The sequence below is a fragment of the Monopterus albus genome, unplaced genomic scaffold, assembly GCF_001952655.1.
Source record: "Monopterus albus unplaced genomic scaffold, M_albus_1.0 scaffold16.1, whole genome shotgun sequence".
Lineage (NCBI taxonomy): Eukaryota > Metazoa > Chordata > Actinopteri > Synbranchiformes > Synbranchidae > Monopterus > Monopterus albus.
In genome coordinates, this window is record NW_018127896.1 from 3,939,637 (window position 1) to 3,961,495 (window position 21,859).

Sequence of the window (21,859 nt, forward strand, 5' to 3'; positions counted from 1 at the left end):
GGCACGGGGCCGGGGGGCCGTCTGTTGCCCAGCTCTTTCCTTGCAGAAAGAGCCCTGTTGATGGTCGATCCGGATGGCCAAGTCGACTAGGGAGCTAAGGTCAGGGGGCTCGTCCTTCATGTTCAGTTCAGCTTTGATGTTCTCATTGAGGCCGTGCCAGAAGGCCGCATGTAACGGGCGGTCCTCCCAGCCGGCCTCCGTAGCAAGGACCCGAAAGTCAACAGAATAGTCCAGGACCCGCCGAGCCCCCTGACGGATGGTCATGAGCTCCCTAGACACTTGGCTCTGGTGGGATGAAGGAGAAAAAACAGACCTCATGTCGTCCAAAAATTCCGTGATGGTGGTACCGATGAGTAGAACACTGGAGTCCGCAGCCTCGGCCCAAGACAGCGCTTTTCCTCGGAGACGGTTTATGACATAGCTGATCTTTTCTCTGTCAGTACGGTATGTCCGTGGTTGATGCTCGAACACCCGGTGGCACTGCAGCAGAAAGCCCCGGCATTTCTCCACATTGCCATCAAAGATGTCTGGTTCAGGTATCGGAGGATCATGGGCGGGGACTAGTGGAACAGGTGGCAGATGGACTATGTTGAGACAGCATTATGGAGGTGAGTTGTGCTACTTGTTGTGTGAGCGTCGACAGGTCATGTAGCTGCTGCTGCAGTGCCTGAGCCAGTTGAGCGTTTGACGGTGAACTGGGTGAGCGAGTCACAAAAATATGACGGACCCAGGTGGCTGACTTCAGTGCAAGCAGTGCTAAGTTTAATTACAGTGATATATAACAAGGAAATGAATAATCAGGTAGAAGTGGGACCGGGTGTCGAGCTGCAGAAGTGAATACAGTCAGTGGCTGAATGATGAGGAGAAGACCGGGCTGCGGACGCTGGGACTCACTCCTGGGCTGGTCGTGGTGGAAAGTACTGAGGAAGAACAGAGTTTGTACATACAGTTAGTAGGAGACTGTGCATCGACCTGCGTGGTGGAGAAGGAGCCGGGTAGAGGAGGTCCGTGGTCCGGAGAAGCGACAGAGGCGAAGGCGAGGAGGAATGAAACAATGGAGCTAAAGACTGGAACAGAACTAGGGCGACAAAACGTGAAGATACTATACAGCAAATGAGAACAGGAAACAAACGGGCCTGATAACGCTAGAAAGAACTGGCAGGGGAGTGAACGTAGAGCAGGGAATAAATAGGGAGAACTAATCAGGTGCAGCTGTTGGTGATCAGGGGACATGAAGCAGGTGTGGCGGATAACGTAATCAAGGTAAGGGAGCAAAAACAGAGTGAGGGGAGTGAGAAGGCAGGCGCAGCCGGGCAAACCTGACAGACGGTGGTAGTAATATTTTTTCACGAAAACATAGGTTGTAATTCAGAATCATACTCAGTACCCCAAGGTATTTTAAACACAATAAACTTCACAAAGATGACTTCTCGGTTTGGCTTGGCAGGCGTATCTACATATACATAATTCAAACACCTTTTTATAGTATGCAGTGCAGCATTGCATGAATGCACTTGGCTGGCTGCGAATCACTGTGCCTGGTTGCCTAGAAAACAGCACTAGATAAACTCTGGCATATTTACACACATCACGGTGCAACTTGTTTACACAACACAGGAGGGACTTGTCAGCTTTCAAGACACTGTAAACGCAATAATGTCAGGATTTTGTTCACATTGTGAAGTTATAGATAAGAAAGGAAGCAAAGGAATGTGTGTCTTCTCTCTGTGTGCATGTGTATTTCCTTGTGCGCGTACATTTATGTCACTTTATCCTCAAACTTTTGCAGGAGCATGAATGCACCTTCCTGAGTATGTGTGTAAATGAGGGCTCTAGCATAGATGTGGGTTTATGCATAGTGTGTGGGTGAGTGTGTGTGTGTGTGTGTGTGTGTGTGTGTGAGGCCTGTTGCTGGCCATCCAAGCAGACAGGTGTCAGGTTGTATCAGCGCATCGCTCCAGCAACCAGGTGGAAATCTAGAAGGTGAATCACCGGGCCACACTGGAGCAACAAAACTGCTCGGCTTAGTGTACCATTTCCTTAACACACACTTACACTGATGGGGGACACACTGGCAAACACACACACACACACACACACACACACACCATTATTGCATAGTGAGAGAAGAAGAAATACAGGATGCAAGGAAAGGAGTGTAGCTACATGCAGAGAAAGTAAGAGGAATGAGCACAGACTCAAGGTCGCTTCTTGACTAGGTCTGGCACACACACACACACACACACACACACACACACACACATTCAGACTGAGTCACAAAAAGTCACATATGAAGTGAGAAACACACCTACTCGCACATATGATTGCGTGACTGATTCCAGCATGAGGCACTGAGCTGGAGAGAGAAACACACACAAAACAGAGAAGCACGTAGTAAATGAACACATCAAATTAGCAGCTTGATTGAATTGAACATACATAGAAACACATCTCCACAGGGGCTTTGTGTGTGTCGCCTGCATTTTGTCAGTGCTTGATGAGGAGAATGATCACTCTTCCCTTTTCTCCTTCCCTCTATCCCTCATTTTCTCACTCCTAATTAATTTACACACACACGCCCCCACACAAGCACACACACACTGTTGTGAAGATAATTGCCGCAGCAGTGATGCAGGCTAATGACAGGAGAGTGGAGCAGAAATAACAGCGGATGGGGCACCAGCACTGATGTTCCCTTCAACATATCTCTGCTTCATCAAACACCCCTCCTCTCTCTCTCTCTCACACACACACACACACACTCCTCCACCTCTCTTTTCACCTTCCTTTTTTCCTCCTCATTTTTAACTCAACCCCTACACACACCACGCAGACATTTCCGCCTCCTTCCTTATTCACCCACTGCCTTCTTGTCGCCTCCGTCACGTCTCTCCTCCTCCGCCGACGACACTTCTCGCTCCTCTCCTCATTTCCTCCCCCTCATCCTCCTGTTGCCTACTTTCCTTCTATATTGTTCCGCTCTCACCCCACATCCTCCTCTGTCCTTTTCCCCTCCTTCTTGTTATCTCTCTTTCACTTCTTGCTCCTTTCTCTACCCCTCTTTTGCCTTTGGGTGCCGAAGCAACAGAGGAGTGTCGGGGAGCCTTTGATCACAGCAGCTTTAACCACAATTGAGAGTGATGTGTTGCAGGATGAGACCCATGTACCAGAAAACCTTGGCTAGCCTGTCTGCACTACGCCTGGCACTTGCCTCGCTTTCCCTTTTCTTTTCTGCCTCTGTGAGTGTGTGTGTGTGTGTGTGTGTGTGTGTGTGTTGCTGACAATGTATATGCACAGCTAGACATCCTAATGGCTAGGAACTTTTAGCAGCCCACTGGGCTATGAAGGGCTGAACTCACCTTGAGCATTGAGAGCAAGAAGAAGAAGGAGAAAGACAGAGGCAAACAGATAACAAGGTGCACACACACACACACACACACACACACACACAGACAGACATATACAAGAGCAATAGGTAGATACAGAGTTTTTAAAAGCACTTTAAAAAAATGACATGTTCAACTGTCCACATACTTATGGCCACATAGTGTGTTTCCCAACAAAATCTATGTTTCTACTCAAATGGAAAAATGGGGGAAGAATTTAGCATAATACAGTATTTCATTATTGTTTCTGACATAAAGTTATATATGATAATTTCCTGAGACATTTCTAGATTGGATTTTGTAGTAAATGGTTGACAAGGCCTGCTCGCTGTCAAAGCAGCCCTGTCCAGATCTGGAGTACACAAGTCGTGAGTCATTTTGTGTTTTGGCATTTCAGTGCCGTGTTTGGTCAGAAGAAAAGAAGTGACAACTGAATGGAAACTGCAGCCAAAATCTTGTGTAGAGCTTGAAACTAGAAGACTGGGGCCTATTGTTGTGGCATATTTAATGGCCATCTTTTGACACATTCTGTATCAAATGTCCACATGCATTTGTGTATACTGTTATTCCCTCTATTACTTCTTTCGCTCCTTCCTCATCACACACAGTGAATGTTTCCATGCACATGATTGATGTACATTTCCCCCCAAAACTGGTAAAAAGACAGTTGGTTCAAAGGCATTATGTTACTTTCACAAATGAACTGGTGTCCACTGCACAAGTTTAATTGCCTTCAATGTTCTTGTGGCTGAATGGGTACAAATGGCCCCAGCTAGGCTCCAGACTGTAGTAGAAAGCCTTCCCAGAAGAAGGCAGGGTAATGCCAAAAGAAAATAGTTGACAACTAAATGATAAATGGAAATGTTTTGCAAAATTACAAAACAACTGCAAGTAAGGTTGAACTCTCATTGGCTGTTTTATGTTGTATATTTTATATTTATATTCCTGTATTTTTCATTATGCTTCTTTCATCGGCTGTTTTACAGTGCCTTAGATTTTGAGATTTAGATTTTGTGTTACCTATGTATCTGCGCTATATTTCACTTATATTGTGTGGCATTCGTGTGGATGGCAAAGTAAGAATTTCATTGTACAGGGAAACACGTTTCCTCACTGTGCATATGACAGTAAACCCTTGACCAACCCAAAATCGATTGTTAACCCAGCTAATGCTCTTGTAGCTGAAAGGGTGCAGATCCTAGCAGCCAGGCTGTGAAAGCCTGTGGAAAGCATCAGGGTGGGCAAGTCTGGTCCTTGACAGCTACTGCTTTTTTTTCAACTATCCCTGCCTTCAAACCCTGTTGATTACCTGGATCAGGTGTGTTCACTCAATTAGAAGGGGTAGTTGGAAAACAAGCAGGGCAGCGGCCCTCGAGGACCGGACTTGCCCAGCCCTGATATACGTATGAAGAGAGGCTTTCTGCTCCCTTATTAGCGATCCTGTATGTATCCCGTGCTGCATAGATGCAGGGGGTAGACAGTAACATTTGGTGGGGGCAGAGAATGCTGTCAGCTTGTTGACTGACTGAGTGATCTGTTCAGAGGCAGCACAGCAGGCCTGACACCCTGAGGACAGCAGAATGTAATAGAATCCAGATGTAAGTAGTACCTGTGAACACACAGGGCCTTTTATCACACTCCGACAAGAAGATGACACAAAATCCAGTATCCGCTTGAGGGGAGGGCATAAACTTTTATTTTGAAAGATACAAACATGTGGCATTAGCCCCCACTGATGAAATCAACCTGCTAATAGTTGAAACCAGTGAATGACAGGGAAAAGTATTTTTTTAGTGCTGATACCGGATAAGAACTGACTTTGTTGAGTCATATTGAAGTGTTCAGTAGATGTGTGATATTTAAAGTTGTGGAGGTCTGCTGAGACTTCACTAAAGATGGTGCTGTCCAATTAATTCAGATACAAATGTCACAATGTGCATCACCTGCTTTGTACACCCTTTACTCACAAATGTCTGAGCTCTGGTCTTCATATCTTGTTGAAACACTGGTTCTTCATGACGTGTGAAGCATGAAAAACAGTCAGTTAAATCTGAACAGAAAGAAAATTCATCATTCCACTTCAGTTGTGGCAGATGTGTTCAGAGTGCCACCTGATCTTCCTTATTGCAAAGCTGTTGTGTTACACTGCTAGTTATTGGAATGTGTACCTAATAAACTGGTAGCTTTCTACTTACAGAGACAGTCTGTGCACACAGCTCTGTGGAGAACCTGCCTGTAGAAAAGTAGAGTCCTCACCTCCAGTACTGATACTGGAGGGAAAGAATTCAAGCAGTACTCTTTGCTATACTCTTACAGTACAGGGACAGTTATTCTGACATTTGTTTTTAGCAACTCAGTCGGCCATTAAAATGTAAGCGGTGCTACATTCCGGTTTTTTCTCATGGTTCCTCTGTATGTTCTGTTGCAGAATGGAGCCTATCCCCTGGCAGCGTTGCATGAACACTTCAAGACACATCATCCAAACCATAGTGTTAAACGTGGGTGTGAGAAGTGCCAAGAAAAGTTCCTGAATCAAGGAGCTCAGAGCAAGAATGTTGCACACTGACACTGGATGCACATATGTTGATTTGTTTTATGTGTAAGGTGCACTACAAAAGGTCTGCAGTGCTGTGTCAGCATTTGAGGTTTCACCATGGTTCATATCTGGAAATGTGGACAACTGGAATGTTCTTTATCATTTTGCACTTATTTGGGTTTCAAGAAAGAAACACCTTCTTTCCACAGGGACAGTGTTTTATGTTATTGACAGTGTGGACACTGAAAGAAGGTGAGGGGGTCTCATAGACTCTCCAATACCCACCCAGGATCATCATGTTTTAACATATGCCAGCATATGTGCTTATTCACACGTATCTTTACTGTCTTGTCTTTTACATGACAATGAAGGTTTGTGGAGGTTTTTCATGAACCAATTATTGATGATGATGATGATAAACAAAAGGAGCGTCCCATGTGATTCTGCCTTTGGACTGTGTGTGTCAGGCTTGCTCGGGGGCACCTGCCTCTCTCACCTCCCTCTCTTTGTTTCTCGGTTCCTGATCACACCACCTTGCACACCTGCCACTTGTTTCCTTAATCAACGCCAGCTGCTCTCAGGCCAACAACCAGTGCATATACATACATATATATGTTTATTCCCGTTTTGTTCCTCCTCTCTACCTTCTCCAGGGACAGTTACCTCTGGACCATTACTCCTCACCACTCTCCCAGTCTCCACCAGCCAGGTCGGTACACAGTCGACTCCATCTGCTCACCACACGTCTTTACTCTGTCTCCTCAGCCGTTTCCACCTCCACTGACTAGCCCAGGAGTGACCTTAGCATCCACAGCTAGGCCAACTTCACCTATGCCTTCCCTGGACAGTTATTGCTAGCTGATCAGCACCCGGTTCCTCTTTCCCATTATTTCTGTTTAGCCTGTTTCTCACCTCACCTGTAGATAGTCTGTATAGCACCAATAAATTTTGCTTGCACTGAAGTCAGCCATCTGGGTCCATTCTCTTGTTTTTCGTTCACTCACCCTCCCGTGTGTGAGCATTTCTAACAATTTGGCCGTGCCCTGCTTTGCACAGATACAGTGCCTTGCGAAAGTATTCGGCCCCCTTGAACTTTGCGACCTTTTGCCACATTTCAGGCTTCAAACATAAAGATATAAAACTGTAATTTTTTGTGAAGAATCAACAACAAGTGGGACACAATCATGAAGTGGAACGAAATTTATTGGATATTTCAAACTTTTTTAACAAATAAAAAACTGAAAAATTGGGCGTGCAAAATTATTCAGCCCCTTTACTTTCAGTGCAGCAAACTCTCTCCAGAAGTTCAGTGAGGATCTCTGAATGATCCAATGTTGACCTAAATGACTAATGATGATAAATAGAATCCACCTGTGTGTAATCAAGTCTCCGTATAAATGCACCTGCACTGTGATAGTCTCAGAGGTCTGTTTAAAGCGCAGAGAGCATCATGAAGAACAAGGAACACACCAGGCAGGTCCGAGATACTGTTGTGGAGAAGTTTAAAGCCGGATTTGGATACAAAAAGATTTCCCAAGCTTTAAACATCCCAAGGAGCACTGTGCAAGTGATAATATTGAAATGGAAGGAGTATCAGACCACTGCAAATCTACCAAGACCTGGCCGTCCCTCTAAACTTTCAGCTCATACAAGGAGAAGACTGATCAGAGATGCAGCCAAGAGGCCCATGATCACTCTGGATGAACTGCAGAGATCTACAGCTGAGGTGGGAGACTCTGTCCATAGGACAACAATCAGTCGTATACTGCACAAATCTGGCCTTTATGGAAGAGTGGCAAGAAGAAAGCCATTTCTTAAAGATATCCATAAAAAGTGTTGTTTAAAGTTTGCCACAAGCCACCTGGGAGACGCACCAAACATGTGGAAGAAGGTGCTCTGGTCAGATGAAACCAAAATCGAACTTTTTGGCAACAATGCAAAACGTTATGTTTGGCGTAAAAGCAACACAGCTCATCACCCTGAACACACCATCCCCATTGTCAAACATGGTGGTGGCAGCATCCTGGTTTGGGCCTGCTTTTCTTCAGCAGGGACAGGGAAGATGGTTAAAATTGATGGGAAGATGGATGGAGCCAAATACAGGACCATTCTGGAAGGAAACCTGATGGAGTCTGCAAAAGACCTGAGACTGGGATGGAGATTTGTCTTCCAACAAGACAATGATCCAAAACATAAAGCAAAATCTACAATGGAATGGTTCACAAATAAACATATCCAGGTGTTAGAATGGCCAAGTCAAAGTCCAGACCTGAATCCAATCGAGAATCTGTGGAAAGAACTGAAAACTGCTGTTCACAAATGCTCTCCATCCAACCTCACTGAGCTCGAGCTGTTTTGCAAGGAGGCATGGGCAAAAATTTCAGTCTCTCGATGTGCAAAACTGATAGAGACATACCCCAAGTGACTTACAGCTGTAATCGCAGCAAAAGGTGGCGCTACCAAGTATTAACTTAAGGGGGCTGAATAATTTTGCACGGCCAATTTTTCAGTTTTTTATTTGTTAAAAAAGTTTGAAATATCCAATAAATTTCGTTCCACTTCATGATTGTGTCCCACTTGTTGTTGATTCTTCACAAAAAATTACAGTTTTATATCTTTATGTTTGAAGCCTGAAATGTGGCAAAAGGTCGCAAAGTTCAAGGGGGCCGAATACTTTCGCAAGGCACTGTATACTCAAAAGTCTGAGAAAAGGTTTGTCATTGTTTCTCCTTTTATCTTAAAACATGGACAAAACATGGCCTACAATGAAAGCTGAAAAGAGAAAAATAAAACCAAACATTGATTGAAGATGTTGCTGTAAAACCATTAAATCACAAAGTTTTATTTATTTAATAATCATCAATTATCAGATCATGGAAAACTTTCAAAAACCTTTATCAGTGAGGCTGTTTAATCAAGAACATAGTAAAGGCAGATAAGATGATCAGCAGATGTAAGAACTGACGGACAAAAACGAAGTGTGAAAAGTCTGAGATTTAGCAGTCGCCTTGGGCTCAACTTCTGCTGTTTAATGGTGGTTAGTGAGCAACTTTACATGCATTTTCACCAGCTAGACTGGACCTGTGGATCACATTGGCTCCTATATTTGCAACTATAATGAAAACACCTCACTCTACCTAATCTTTATTAGTTTACTCTGTTCTAAAAACCTAAAGATTGCTCTGAACCCTACATCCCCTGAACTGCCTGGCAACATCTCTTAAATTAAATCCTATGGCATTACTTTAAATTGTACTTTTCAATGACTCCCTCTCCCACCTGAATCTTGGAAGGAAAAACAAGACTGTAGTGTTTCCTGTAGCCCCCAAAGCTCACAGTAGTGACCAGTATTATACTCCTTTATCAACTTCAGTGTACTATTCAAACCAGTATGACCAAATGTCATTGTTCAAGTAATGTCTTTTTCTTTCCTATGATGTTCTCTCATTTCTCTTTCTTTTGAAGACTGACAGTTATGACCCTTGCTTTCTTTGCCTTTGCTGTTTCACAGGCCCACGCATTAAATGAGCGGGTTAACACGTGATTAATTCACCTATGCTTGGGTACAGTCACGTGGGGCCGGGCTTGTTGGCCATTGGTCACTAAGCGAGTGACGTCTGACTGTCAAGATTTTAAAGATGGTGTCACTTCAAATCTATAATTTTGTTTTGTTAATGGCATGGTGCTGCCACATCACAACAGGGGAGCGACGCTGCCGGTTGTTTGCTGCGAAAGTTTATGTGGGACAGGTTTAATGTTGTTTTGTGAGTCATTTATTCTTTCACGAAGTGTTTTCATTAATCATGTTTTAATATCGGTGTGGACGAGCTCCCAAAAGCAGCTGCTGCTTCACTTTGTCCCGTATAACTTTGGCTAGATGAAGTTAGCCAAGCCACCAGAGAGGTACTGTTTTTGTCATTGTAGCTAAAAAAATAAAGTATTTAAACCCGTATACTTTAGGTTCCAATGTGGCTGCTTGACCAGCACAAGTGCAGACTGGCCACTGATTTAATCTTTGATTTTATGACATGGAAAGTTTTCTCTCACTGACACTTTGCTTCTTCTCCACAGTGGGTGAGGTCTATGTGCTTGACAGATCAAACTCATCCCTTCAGCACCAACAATGAATGCCCTCATCTCTGACTTTGTCAAGGTATGCTTGTTTTAAAATAGCTGATTTATGCATTTATGTAGTTTTTCATCATTTTCGTCATTGCTACATGTAACTGCAGTGATCAAGTTACTTTTACTTGATCATTACAGGTGCATATTGTGAGGGCTTCTTCTTGCTCCTTATAGCCTACACCCTCTAAAACCTACCTACTGTGTGTGTGTGTTTGTGTGTGTGTGTATAATCTATCAATTTCAGGGATGCAAAATCAGCTCCCCAGTTTAATTGGGTTGTCGATGTCCAATCAGGTTTTTGTACGTTTCTCATGAACTGATTATTGATGGTGATTATTGTTAAATAAATTAGCCTTTATGATTTAATGCCTTGTAGTATTTTGTTCAGTCACTGGTTTGACTTCTCTCATCATTCATTTGTAAAATGACTTTACTGACCTCTTGTGCTTTATAATCATATTGAGTGTGTGTGCAAAACAGCAGCACGGCCAAACAGTCCTGTCAAAGGCAGTAATGTTACTTTTGTAGTTTAATAATAATCAGTTCATGAAGACTATCAACAAATGTAAGAAGTACAAAAGAAAAAAAAATCAAAGTGTGAAAATCTTGGACTTTGCTGAGGCTTTTGGCTTGTTCCACATGACTACGCCCTAAATTAGCACATTATCTCATCTGAACAGGCAAAATTACCTGTAGTACTCCTTTTGTTTATTTACTGAAATGCAATGTGATTTACTTCATGTTGGCAAAACAGAACAGTCTAAAAGCCTCCTTTTTCCAGGTATTTCACTGCCTTTGATCAGTTATATTTTTAAAATTAACACGTTTAACAAAAGATGTTTGGTCTTCATGCACCATACGTGATGGAGTAGATGAATTTTACAACTACACTGGGGGTAATGTCTCATAAAATGATGCTTAGGAATAAATTTTCTTTGAGGAAACAGATTTGAACAGCTTGTGGTGATCATTAATCAAATAGTTCAAATAATACACCACTGTGAAAACACCATATTCACTGTGTGAATGAAAAGGAGGAGCATATTCCAATAACCACTTGGTTCTTTCCAGTACACCACCAAACATAAAGAGCATGTCTTACAAGACAGGGCAGGCTCCTCAATACAAAATAAATACAATCAAGTCTGAATATCTTCTGCTTTGAACCTGTGGGATTTGCTGTCTCATCGTTAAAAAAGTCAGTGGATAGATCTGACTCTAGACTATTGTTTCTTCTCTGCACACATCAAATCACAGCTCAACAACATATTCTACAGGTTCAACTATTTCCCACTTTTGGGATGAATGAATGACAGAGGTGTTTCAAATCAACATAGTTGCACCTAATGGTGTTTAGCAGCTCAGGTGGCAGTGCGCAACAGTCGCACTCTGAGCTTGACTCGGCGTTTCTTTAGCACCTCCGATGCCCATGTTGAACACCGTGGTGTGGATGAACGTGTAGAAGATGAAGTGTGCCTTAATGAGCTCATCGATCGCTGCACCTTGTGGTCAGTGATGACATAGAACATGGACACATGGGAGGAAGAGCTGTCCTGTTTCCAAACTCCCAGGAAAGAACACCGACTCCGACCTGCAAAAAAACAGAGCCATGAAAAAACACTGGAATGTACGGCCGCTTACGTTTTAATGGTCAGCTAAGCTACTAAAAATAAAGGTACTGCAACACAAGAAGTGGCAGTGACCAACTGCATAAACTGTCACTAAAAACAGCTTCATTTTACCCGTCGTCTTGTGGCCTTGTGAGACGAGCTAACAGTAGAATGCCTGAGAGGTCTCTGTCCCAGTCTAGGGCCAAAGTATAAACATAATTAGAAACTCTTACATCTGAAAATAGCTTGACATAAATCTCTATGATGTCAAAAACTTGTAAGGAAACTAGATGTTTTTAAAAGAAGACTCATCTGGGTTTTGCTCCATAGACAAGAAGCCTTCAACAGGCGGTCTGCCAGCATGGTAGGTTTGAAGTAAGGAAAACCTTCAAATGTAATGAAGTCTTGGTCAGTCTACAGCAGAAACATCAAAAGTCCTTGCAGTCCCCAGCCATACACAATTGAACTAGCTCTCTGTTCGTGCAACTGAAAGTGTAGACCTTGAGTAATTGTTCACTCTCTTAAAAAAGCTAATTAAACATATACCTATGTTTAATTAGTGTTCTTTACCCAGCCAGGGGGAAATGTTGCTCTCATCTTCTCGACACCTGACACATCACAGTGGCTTGTCAGTCAGTCGCTGTTTGGACTGTGCTGATAGGTGGTGGATGTCCAGGACTGAGCGGCAGTGCTGGACGGTCTTCATCCTCTGGGCCAAGTAGCCAGATCCACTTTCTGCATCACAGTAGTGTTTCTTTAAAATGCTCACATCTCTTATCTTTTTATGTGCTTTTTAATATATCCACAACACAGATGGCGATGTGATTGGCTGATACATGTGTGGATTATATTTTACTCCCACCCACGAGAACACTGCAAAAAAAGACTGGTATACGCAGGGTGCAACTAACAAATGCATTTGTACTCACAGCCCTGGTTTTGTACTGGACAGTGTGGATTTGTAGCTGTTATGTGAACACTGAGCACAGGCTGCTACCAAACAGTTGAGTACTAAGTCGCATTATTTATTACAGTACAAACAATCTCTGACACTGTGAATACACCCCATGGGCAGCAGCACACTTAGCTATGAGCATCCATTTACAGAAATAAACTTTGGCATGCCAGAGAGCAGCAGGGAATGCACTGAAGTGATGTCACTGACTTCATTCTACTGTTTGTTTGAACATTTAATTTACTGTCTTTTTTTTGGAGAATGGTATTAATCTGTCACTAACGGGAGCAGACACTTGGAAGCCTCAGTGACAACACTTTGTGCAACACAATGTCTTTTCCTTTTGTTCTGTCATTTACTGAGAGCTTTTACTGCCCAGTATTGGACAAGATTCAGTCTGTTTAATTACATGTGCTCTCTTCAGCCAAAAATGCCAGACACAGAAATAACAATTTTGTTATTGATCATAAAGGTGCATATGCTGATGAAATGCTGCAAATATATTGGTAAAGCACAAACAAAACAGCCTGCCAGCAATGGCAAATCTCTGTCTCTGGAATTAAACTCTCCTGCCCATACTTTTACAACAGTTGACCACAAATCACTAGCGCATTTGATTGAAAGTTGTTTTTTTTGGGTCAAATGAACACATAATTACTGTCAGGCTTTCTCAAGCACTTCACAGAGATGGATCTGCTTGCAATACTAGTTACACATCTTTCAGTAGTATTTTAGTTACATTAGCCTGTTGCCTAAAAACAAAACTTTAGTGTGCAATACCATACTGTAAGTTCCACCTCATGCCTCAAACTGTAGGTAGCCCATTTGCTCCCAGAGACAGTGGTTGTAGAAATGAGAGCAGCTTGATTTTGTAATTCCACTCATTGTAGCACATGACAGGGACAATAAATTGTAAGGCTTGGAAAAAACAGGGGCCTTTTTTGGCCTCATGCTGATAACAACACATCATTATTTATGTGTCATAGAGTACAACACTGAGATAAACACAGCTTTTTTTCCTCCATCCATCCCAGCATATCTCTAGACAGACAGTCTGGCTCTCAAAGTACTGCTGTGCATTCAAAGTCCTATTTTTATTTATTTATTTCCAAGGCAATGTCAGGTCGTGATGCTCCTGACACTCTGCGGCGTTAACATGCAGTGCAGCTTCAGAGACATGTCTTTTATGAGTCAGAAGATGTAAGCAGCAATGGTGTCTTGCCCAGATGGTGTCAAGGAGGTATTATGCAGCGGCAGCGCAGTGGGTCATGTTGTGTAAAGAACCAGTATGTGGCCCTGACACTGTATGTGGCACACCACTGAGGAGGTTTGGAGACAGCACAGGCTGCTTAATTCCTTTATCCTGAAGCTGTTCAAGCTGCAGCGGATGCTCGGCGGTGAGGTGTACCCTTACCACAGTGACCTGTTATGAACAACTTCATACCCACAAGGGGAATTAAATCATTAAGACAGCTGTAAGTTTAATATCTATCAGATATTATTTGAAATGTATACAGCCGTTTATAATTTGAAAGGGTGCCTGTAAAATTATGGAAGCACAGGCAGTTGTAGACATCAGTGACAAAAAATACTTCATTACCAGAAGCTCAGAGGATGGTAAGCCTCAAAAACACAAAAAGACAGTTCTATGAGCTGATGAAACAAAACCCCGACCAAAGTGATAAGCTGAGGAAAGTGTGGAGAAAGAAAGGAACAGCTCATCGGTCAAACACGGCGGTGCTTCTGTTATGGCCATTATGGCAACTGGAACACTGGCATTTATTGATGATTTAGCTGCAGATGGAAGCAACAGGATGAAGGCAGAGGTATATAGAAGAGCACTGCATGTGCTCAGATTCATCCGAATGCATCAGAACTCACTGTACAGCACTACATCATTCAGCGGGACAAGAACCTTAAACATACAGCCAAAGCAACCAAAGAGCTTTTCAGGGTGAAGAGGTGGAATATACCAAACCAGCCGAGTTAGTCATCTGATGTGCTGCGTTCCGCCTGCTGAAGACCAAGCATCTACCCCCTGCAGTATATATACCCACTGTTGAGTAAAATTGTTAACAAAGTAATACATTAGGATTAGTTTTAATATTAGACTGAATTAAGGATTTAGTTAGTAGAAGATTGATACTATGTTTGTTGATTAGTTAACTTGTTTGTTTACTGTGTGTGCCTATGATTATTCTATCATATTAAGAAAATGAATAATTAGGATTTAGTTTAGAGCATGCATAAGTTTGCTTACTTGTATGTTACAATTATGTTAACATAGTTAGTTGAGTATATCATTCTATGTGTTCACTGAATTCTTGGCCAGTATTTACTGTGTTAGCCAACTGGGGTACTGTTTAACATCAAGGGAGACTGATTCACTAAAACACTGAAAACTCATTAGATTTACAGCCTAGCAAAGAGGGTCCACAGTTGTTTTATGACCACCACCTGGCTGATGGGATGGGGGAGCTAAGGTTTATTGGGGTTTCTAGGATAGTTGAAACAGAGATTAGATCTGAAAGCCCGGAAGAGGAGCCACTTCAAAAGACAGGGCCATATACAGACACACACAGGCAAGATAGTTTAAGTAGCCAAATGGAAAGCCATGTTTTATAGAGTGTAGTTAGTTAGTTGGAAACAAAGAGGTGAGTGTAGGAATTTAGACAGAGTAGGATTTCCTCCCTCTTTAGGAAGCTGCTTTTCCCATTGGAGCAGGAAGGATGCAGAAGGGGGACGGATGGATAGATGGACCAATGGAGCAACCCGAGAGGACCAGACCAGCCTACAATTGCACATTTCAAATTGTATAAGTAACTGGGTTTCAGGAGGGTAGGCGTTCCTTCTCGTCCTGAAGACGAATTGAACGGTTGTGCTGTTGAGGTTAGGGCTTCAGATAGAGATGGAACCCAGAGCTCTGTAAATTGCTTTATTCGATGGTCTGTTTAGTTATGATAATAAATGTTTGAAAATTGATATTCGATTCCGATTATTCTTCATGAAGAACACGCTGCACCACCCTGTATTCATCAAATTGCACTGTAGTCTGCAGGCAGCAATTGAAATTATTACCAGGTCATTTCAGTATAATGCTGCCTGTTTAATTTCCCTGTTTCCCAACAGTCATCTTTTCAAAGTATCTATTGTTGATGTGACCCTAGCTGAACACACACATCTATGATTCTCTTAGGATTTTCTAGTATTTAGAGTGACAGTAGTGACAGTTGCACCTAGACAGACTCATACTGGGGCCCCCCCGATCCACAATACTGGGGTACTGCCACATTCTTGTACTACAGGCAAGACCTTGACGGTAACAGTGAGTCACCTTTGCTAACCCTCAGCTGGAATTTCCAAACCAGGTTTGACCAGGTGATGTTCTTATCATAAACTCTCTCTTTGAAATGTTCACTTCCTCTGCTGAAGTTATTCCTGAGGTGGGAATGGACTGTTTGGGAAGAAAGGTAAAAAAAAATAAGGCAGGAAGTCAACCAGGGCACAGAGTCAAGTGGCTCATTTGAGCTTTGCAGGAGGAAGCAACATCATTGTGCGGGAGTGCACATCATCATTGTGCTTCTCTATCTGCAACAGCAAGGACCATTTGGATTATTATATCAGCCCATTGTCATTCTAATTCAACCATCTGCAGTTTCCATGGTGAAAACTGTGAGAAGCAGAGCCCACACACACAGGGACTTATCAGCAGTCATGAATATTTTCCACTGAACTCCGCCTGAACAACAGAGTGAGGAAACAAAAAAACAACAACAACACACAAACCTGTCTAGCAGTTGCTCAAACATGATGACCTAATACAATAAAGTCACTTTTATTTGAATTTATATTTCATGCTTTTATTTTTATGTGCCAAAATATTTTCAGTTTTGCAGGCAAATGCTCCATGAACAAGCAAAGAAGCAGCTTCAACTACAGCTTCTTGTTTAAATCCCAAAGCCTTGCTCTAATGTGTCAGCAGTCTCACTGCAAAAGAAACGCAGTAAGATTTGCGTGGCGACAACTTCCACCGGGCCGGAAAATCCGATCAGTCGTGCAAAGTGGTCAGCCCTTGCTGCTGCGAATGAGATCTGTGTTCAGTCAAATTGCTTTTTACAAGCAGGTTTCATCTGGGCACTGCGGTCGTCTCTGTCCTCGCAGAGACGGAGAGACAACTGCTAATGGCCTGGTATTACTAGATCCCTTGTGATATAGCGGAGGAAGTGTTTTGTCTTTATGGAGGCCAATTTATGATGTGATGTCTTACCAGATGATTTTTATGATTATTCCTTAATGGAAGGGACTTTTTATAGTAGCCAGTGTAAAGCTTAGATGAGCTGTGCTATTCATATTCACATTCTGACTAATTTGTAGAAAACAAAATTTAATTCTTGAAAGTGTTGATGAAACTGTCTATTGGCAGTCGCTCTCTGGCAGTCTGTTACCGTGACAACAACAGACTAATCAAAACAAAATATGAGTAAATTCAAAATTAAAACCTCAAGATTTTAGAAACACTGAGGTCAGGGGTCAAAGTCTCCCCCATCAGTTTTGTAAAATTCAAAAATATTTTCTTTACTTTAACCTGTCATATTTTATTTCTTCAAGTATATTTTCTTTAATTGCATTTTCAAAGCCTGTTTCAAACGTCTTTCCACACTGCCAGGGATAAAATTCTGCTCATAAATTAATGAATTTATGGATTCATTTTTTTATTTCGACAACCTAAAAGTAGCAATTACCAGTGGAATACTGTCATGGACAGAAGCCTAAACCTCAGAGTTTTAATATTAAATTGTCAGTTTGAATGGTTTAAATGTGGCAGATTAATTCATAGTACATTTGTTATAGTATAAGTTCTTTATTTAATTAAATATGACAAGCTACTTTTGAATCATGATAAATAGTTTGAGGTCATGTCAACACTAATGCATGTATGTTTCACAACATCAAGACTGTGAAAAGTCTTGTGCCCGCACGTGTCATCCACACACAGAGACAAAAAGGTTTTACTCAAAACAATGAAATTAGAGCAAGTGACATGACAAACACCTTTAATATAGAAACAGGACACTAAAAGATGAGGCGCTTCATTTACCACTGGATTTACTAATGTGTTTAAGACAACTACACTAAATCAGTTAATAAATAAGATAAAACTCAGATGCCTAAATTAGCACTGTCCTGAAACCTCAGAGCTCCCTGAACAATCTCATTGCACAAAAACACAGACTAAGCACAATGTCTCAGGATTTTCCATGCAAAGCTGATGCACAGGCCTGCATTCATTTTCAAGATAATCAACAAATTGCTTACATTACTTTAACATATTCAGCATAAAGCTGTGATTAATAGCAGGGTATCAAACCTCTATGTAGTAAATGTTTAGCAGCATGTTTGAATTGTATGGATGCACAGATACAGCACTGTCTCTGGGCACGGCTCACGATCCCTCGCCTGCTGATTGACTGAAGAGTCGTTGAACTGAGAGAAAACCTGACATTGACGTCTGAGAGCATGACACAAATTGACAATAAGCAGTATGTCCTGTACTACCTCTCTGTATATGAGCTGGTTACATTACTGAATAGGGGGAAAGTCTAGCAGAAGATGAGCACTTAGCCTATTTTAAAGCATAAATGGTTCACATTCCCCATTAGGTTACCTTTAAGCATACTACTTATTTTTGTTGCCAAGTATAAATGTAGAGAACGCTTTACATGTTCCATGAGAGCAAATTAAATTTACTACCATTGAAGCTTCAAATAATGTAAAAATACAAATCAGCAGTTGCTAAATGTGCAACGTTTGGTTTAAGCACTCAGATATAAATGGAGTACTGGAAAGAGAAGGCAGCTTTTCCGATAATTCACTGAGACAAGTGTAAAGTGAGGCAAGCCCCAGGGAGAGGAGAGGGATCACTAGTTAATTCAGCTTTGTGTGACTTCAACTGACTAGAAGAGAGTTGTGTGTGTAACATATACAAGTTTGGGCGTGCACACACAAGGGCTTGTGTGTGCACGGTAGGGGAAAAAATGCTGTTACCTTATTAAGTTTAAGGCCAAGCTGAGGTCAAGTGTTCTGATATGTTCATTTTAGTGCTGATAAATTGCCCACCCAGAGAAGGAACAGTTAAGGTTTTACAAGCAGGGTTTTGTCCACCACTCCAGGTCTGAACTGAAATATAAAAACACAGTTATACAGTTAATAACTGTAATTAGTTGCTGTAATGTGCAGCTCATCCTGTGTCTTCTGTGGAGGCATGGTGTTAAACTGTAAATTACAAAAGTAATAGGTGGGAAATGTTCATTAACCTTCCGGTTAGCTCAGAGTGTAGAATTAGCTATTGGCTCTAATGATCTGGTCAGACTGGACCAATGCCTTTGGCTGAAAAATGTGTCAGTAAACAGACATGCAGAATGTCTTTTTGTGATCCTGTGCTCCAGGTAAATATTAAATTCTGTACTGACAGTTTGCTATGAGCCACATTTTACTTGTTTACACTGCAGTCATCGCAATTTGTGTGTACACCGGTAAGCTTCACGTCTAAATGATAAAAAAATACCAACTGTCTTCTTCCCCACATGCATTCTGGATTGACAAGCTAGCAAGATAACACTAATAGCATACAGTTTCCAGTCTCTCCTTTGATTCGTGAATAAAATAAGAAGCGAGTCATACTGTAGCATAACCTCACATTAGTTATTTTAAAGTAGCTACTGATCTCGAATTTAATCCATGAAAAATGATTTGGAGTCCTGCCTGTTATGCTCTCTTTTTGCTTTGTGGCAGAGACACAGACTGAAACAGTAAGTGTGGTGAAAACACAGCTTTTTAAATTAAATAGTGAGTCAGGCAGCAGTTGGTCGGGGCCCCGGGACATACATAAGGAGAAAGAGACAGCTTGGGTTACTCAAACCAATCTGCTTATCCACAGTGCTAACCCAGTAACGCTAACACTGGAACTGTCTTTCAGATAGGAAAGTTTTCCAAAATCTGATTGGCCACTGAGTCAGATACAACTTCTCACAAGAGAACTGAGTGACAAAATAAAAGGATGGGCATTCTGGTGGATTTCATGAATCATTTCTGTTGCACTATCAGTTCTCAGACATACAGTATAAGGTCTTTCACATCAGGTCAGCAAATCTTGTCTCTTGAGACAGATGCTATGAGCGTAGATATTATTTTGCACAACTGAATTTTCTTATTATTGTATTTGCTAGTTATCAGTTAATGTGAAGTAGTTTGACTGAAAATTAAACTGAAAGCTACTACACTGTATTTAAAGTGGTACCCGAAAAAAAAAACTTTATTATTGACAAGTAATGCACAGTAGGTAGGTGGACACCCACAATGTTTAATGAAAATCTGAATATTATAGTTTCTGCATAAAACTATTTATTTAGATTATAATGTCTTTTAACCCTCTGAGTTCAAACTAAACATACCATTGTGTTAACTGACATTTGTTGTCATTTATAATTGGACCAGTTGATTTTGTAACAAGATACAGCAAACACCTCAGTGGAATAATTTGTAAATACTGTATAATCATTGTACAGACCTAACAGGTTTTTTTTAAGTATTTATCAATAGATTGTTGTTTTTCTCTTTTTGCCAAATTGACAGTTTCATTTTATTTTGTTTTATTTAATATACATTGGGGGCCACGGAACTGGAATCAAATTCCTTGTGTTTTAACATACTTGGCAATAAAGATTCAGATTCTGATTTTGAACGTCACTAGTTTGGAAAACAATCTTGGTCCAGTATGTAACAAAACTGTAAAGCTTCCATTCACATATGCTGAGCCCAGTGCACAAGTGCCAGTGTCACAGCACAGGCTGCAAGTAACAGGGATCCTGAATGAGCCAGTGATGATCCTGTATAAAAGGCTATATCATGTTGTGTTTCTAAGAACACAGGCCTCGACCTTCACACTAGGCCTTAAACTGTTGTTAGTGCAGTCTCCCTTTTGTGCAGCTTTTATTTGCAGGTTGGATGAGAATTTAAAGCACCAGGGCTCCTCCTGTGTTCATAGAACTAGAATAAGAACATACAATCAACCCTTTGTATCACATTATCCATTGGTACAGTTTATAGTACATATACCTTTATCTGCAATATTTGTTTTATTGCACCTACTGTACTTAAATCCATTATGGTGTCATTTATTTAAGACATTCTTCGTTTGTAGTCATCAAATGCACAACTCATTGCATTCATTCTACAGAGTGTAAATATTTGTTACCTAATATTTTGTTACAATGAAGTCAGACATTTGCTTGCAAAGCTTCTCTCAATATCAGAACGATGTGATGAGTGGTGAGACAGCAGCAAAGTCCCAAAAGTCAAAGGAGCTTAGGGTGTAAATAAAGCTCAGCGTGGCAGCAGACAAAACATTGCCTATGGAGTTTCATCTGTACTCTGAGATGCACACGTAACCCCGAGGACACGACTCCTTCTGTCACACAGGGACCGACTAGACACTGGCAGTCACACGGGTGAAACTTCAGGGTTTTTTTGTGAACTTGTCAAGAGCGTGACAGTGCGTGTGTCTACTTATGCCTGGCTTTTTTCATCTCTGATGGAAGCGTCACTGTTTTTAGTTAAAAGCTATATTGGAAGCAATATTTTTGGGGCATACATGAAATATTTTCTGCAGTGAAATTCATATTTGGAGTGAAACACCTGAAAATTTTCAAAATACAGCCATGCTTAGAAATGCAGCATGAAGAAGTATTTACCTGACTGATTGACTCCTAAACTAATTGAGAAAACAAAACTTGAGCTTGACAACATAAGGACGATTTCAGAAAACCTTCAGAAATCCTCTGTGAAACACTGATGTGGAATTTTTACCCCTCTCTCTCCTAACTGTGACCTTTCATGCGTTTATTGAGCCTTTTAGTGGTAAAGTTGGTCAAACCCATATAACTTATTTAAGATGTGTAAGTGAACGACAACAGGATCCCTCCCTTTAGCATTTTATGGATTCCTGATCTGCGGGGTGTGTTTTGGAAGCCATTGCAGATTTGCAGATTTCTGCAGCGTAGAAGAATAACAAGCCTCTGCAAATGCTCAGCTGAGTTGGCAGGAGCAAGAGACAGGGGAATCATCTAAGACGAAGAGAGCCCTGGGGTATTGAGGAGAAAGAGGCGAGCGAATACATTTCCTCCGCAAAACCAATTAGCAAATGACTCTCCGCACCCTGCTCTTGGAAGCCGAAAGAGAGAACAGAGAG

General features: G+C 41.6%; 2 long non-coding RNA genes across 2 annotated transcripts in view; one reads left to right on the forward strand and one right to left on the reverse strand.

Annotated features, from left to right (window-relative positions):
- Positions 1 to 6,922, forward strand: part of LOC109955712 (uncharacterized) — a 33,121-nt gene extending 26,199 nt beyond the window's left edge. Inside the window, exon 4 of the long non-coding RNA XR_002274305.1 lies at positions 5,815 to 6,922. This is a non-coding gene — a long non-coding RNA (uncharacterized LOC109955712). The remainder of the gene's footprint in view (positions 1 to 5,814) is intronic.
- Positions 6,923 to 8,668: 1,746 nt separating this feature from the next.
- The window catches only part of LOC109955711 (uncharacterized), an 88,903-nt gene continuing 75,712 nt past the window's right edge, over positions 8,669 to 21,859 (reverse strand). Inside the window, exons 2-4 of the long non-coding RNA XR_002274304.1 lie at positions 12,228 to 12,392; positions 11,790 to 12,043; positions 8,669 to 11,638 (exon numbers count right to left, since the gene is read on the reverse strand). This is a non-coding gene — a long non-coding RNA (uncharacterized LOC109955711). The remainder of the gene's footprint in view (positions 11,639 to 11,789; positions 12,044 to 12,227; positions 12,393 to 21,859) is intronic.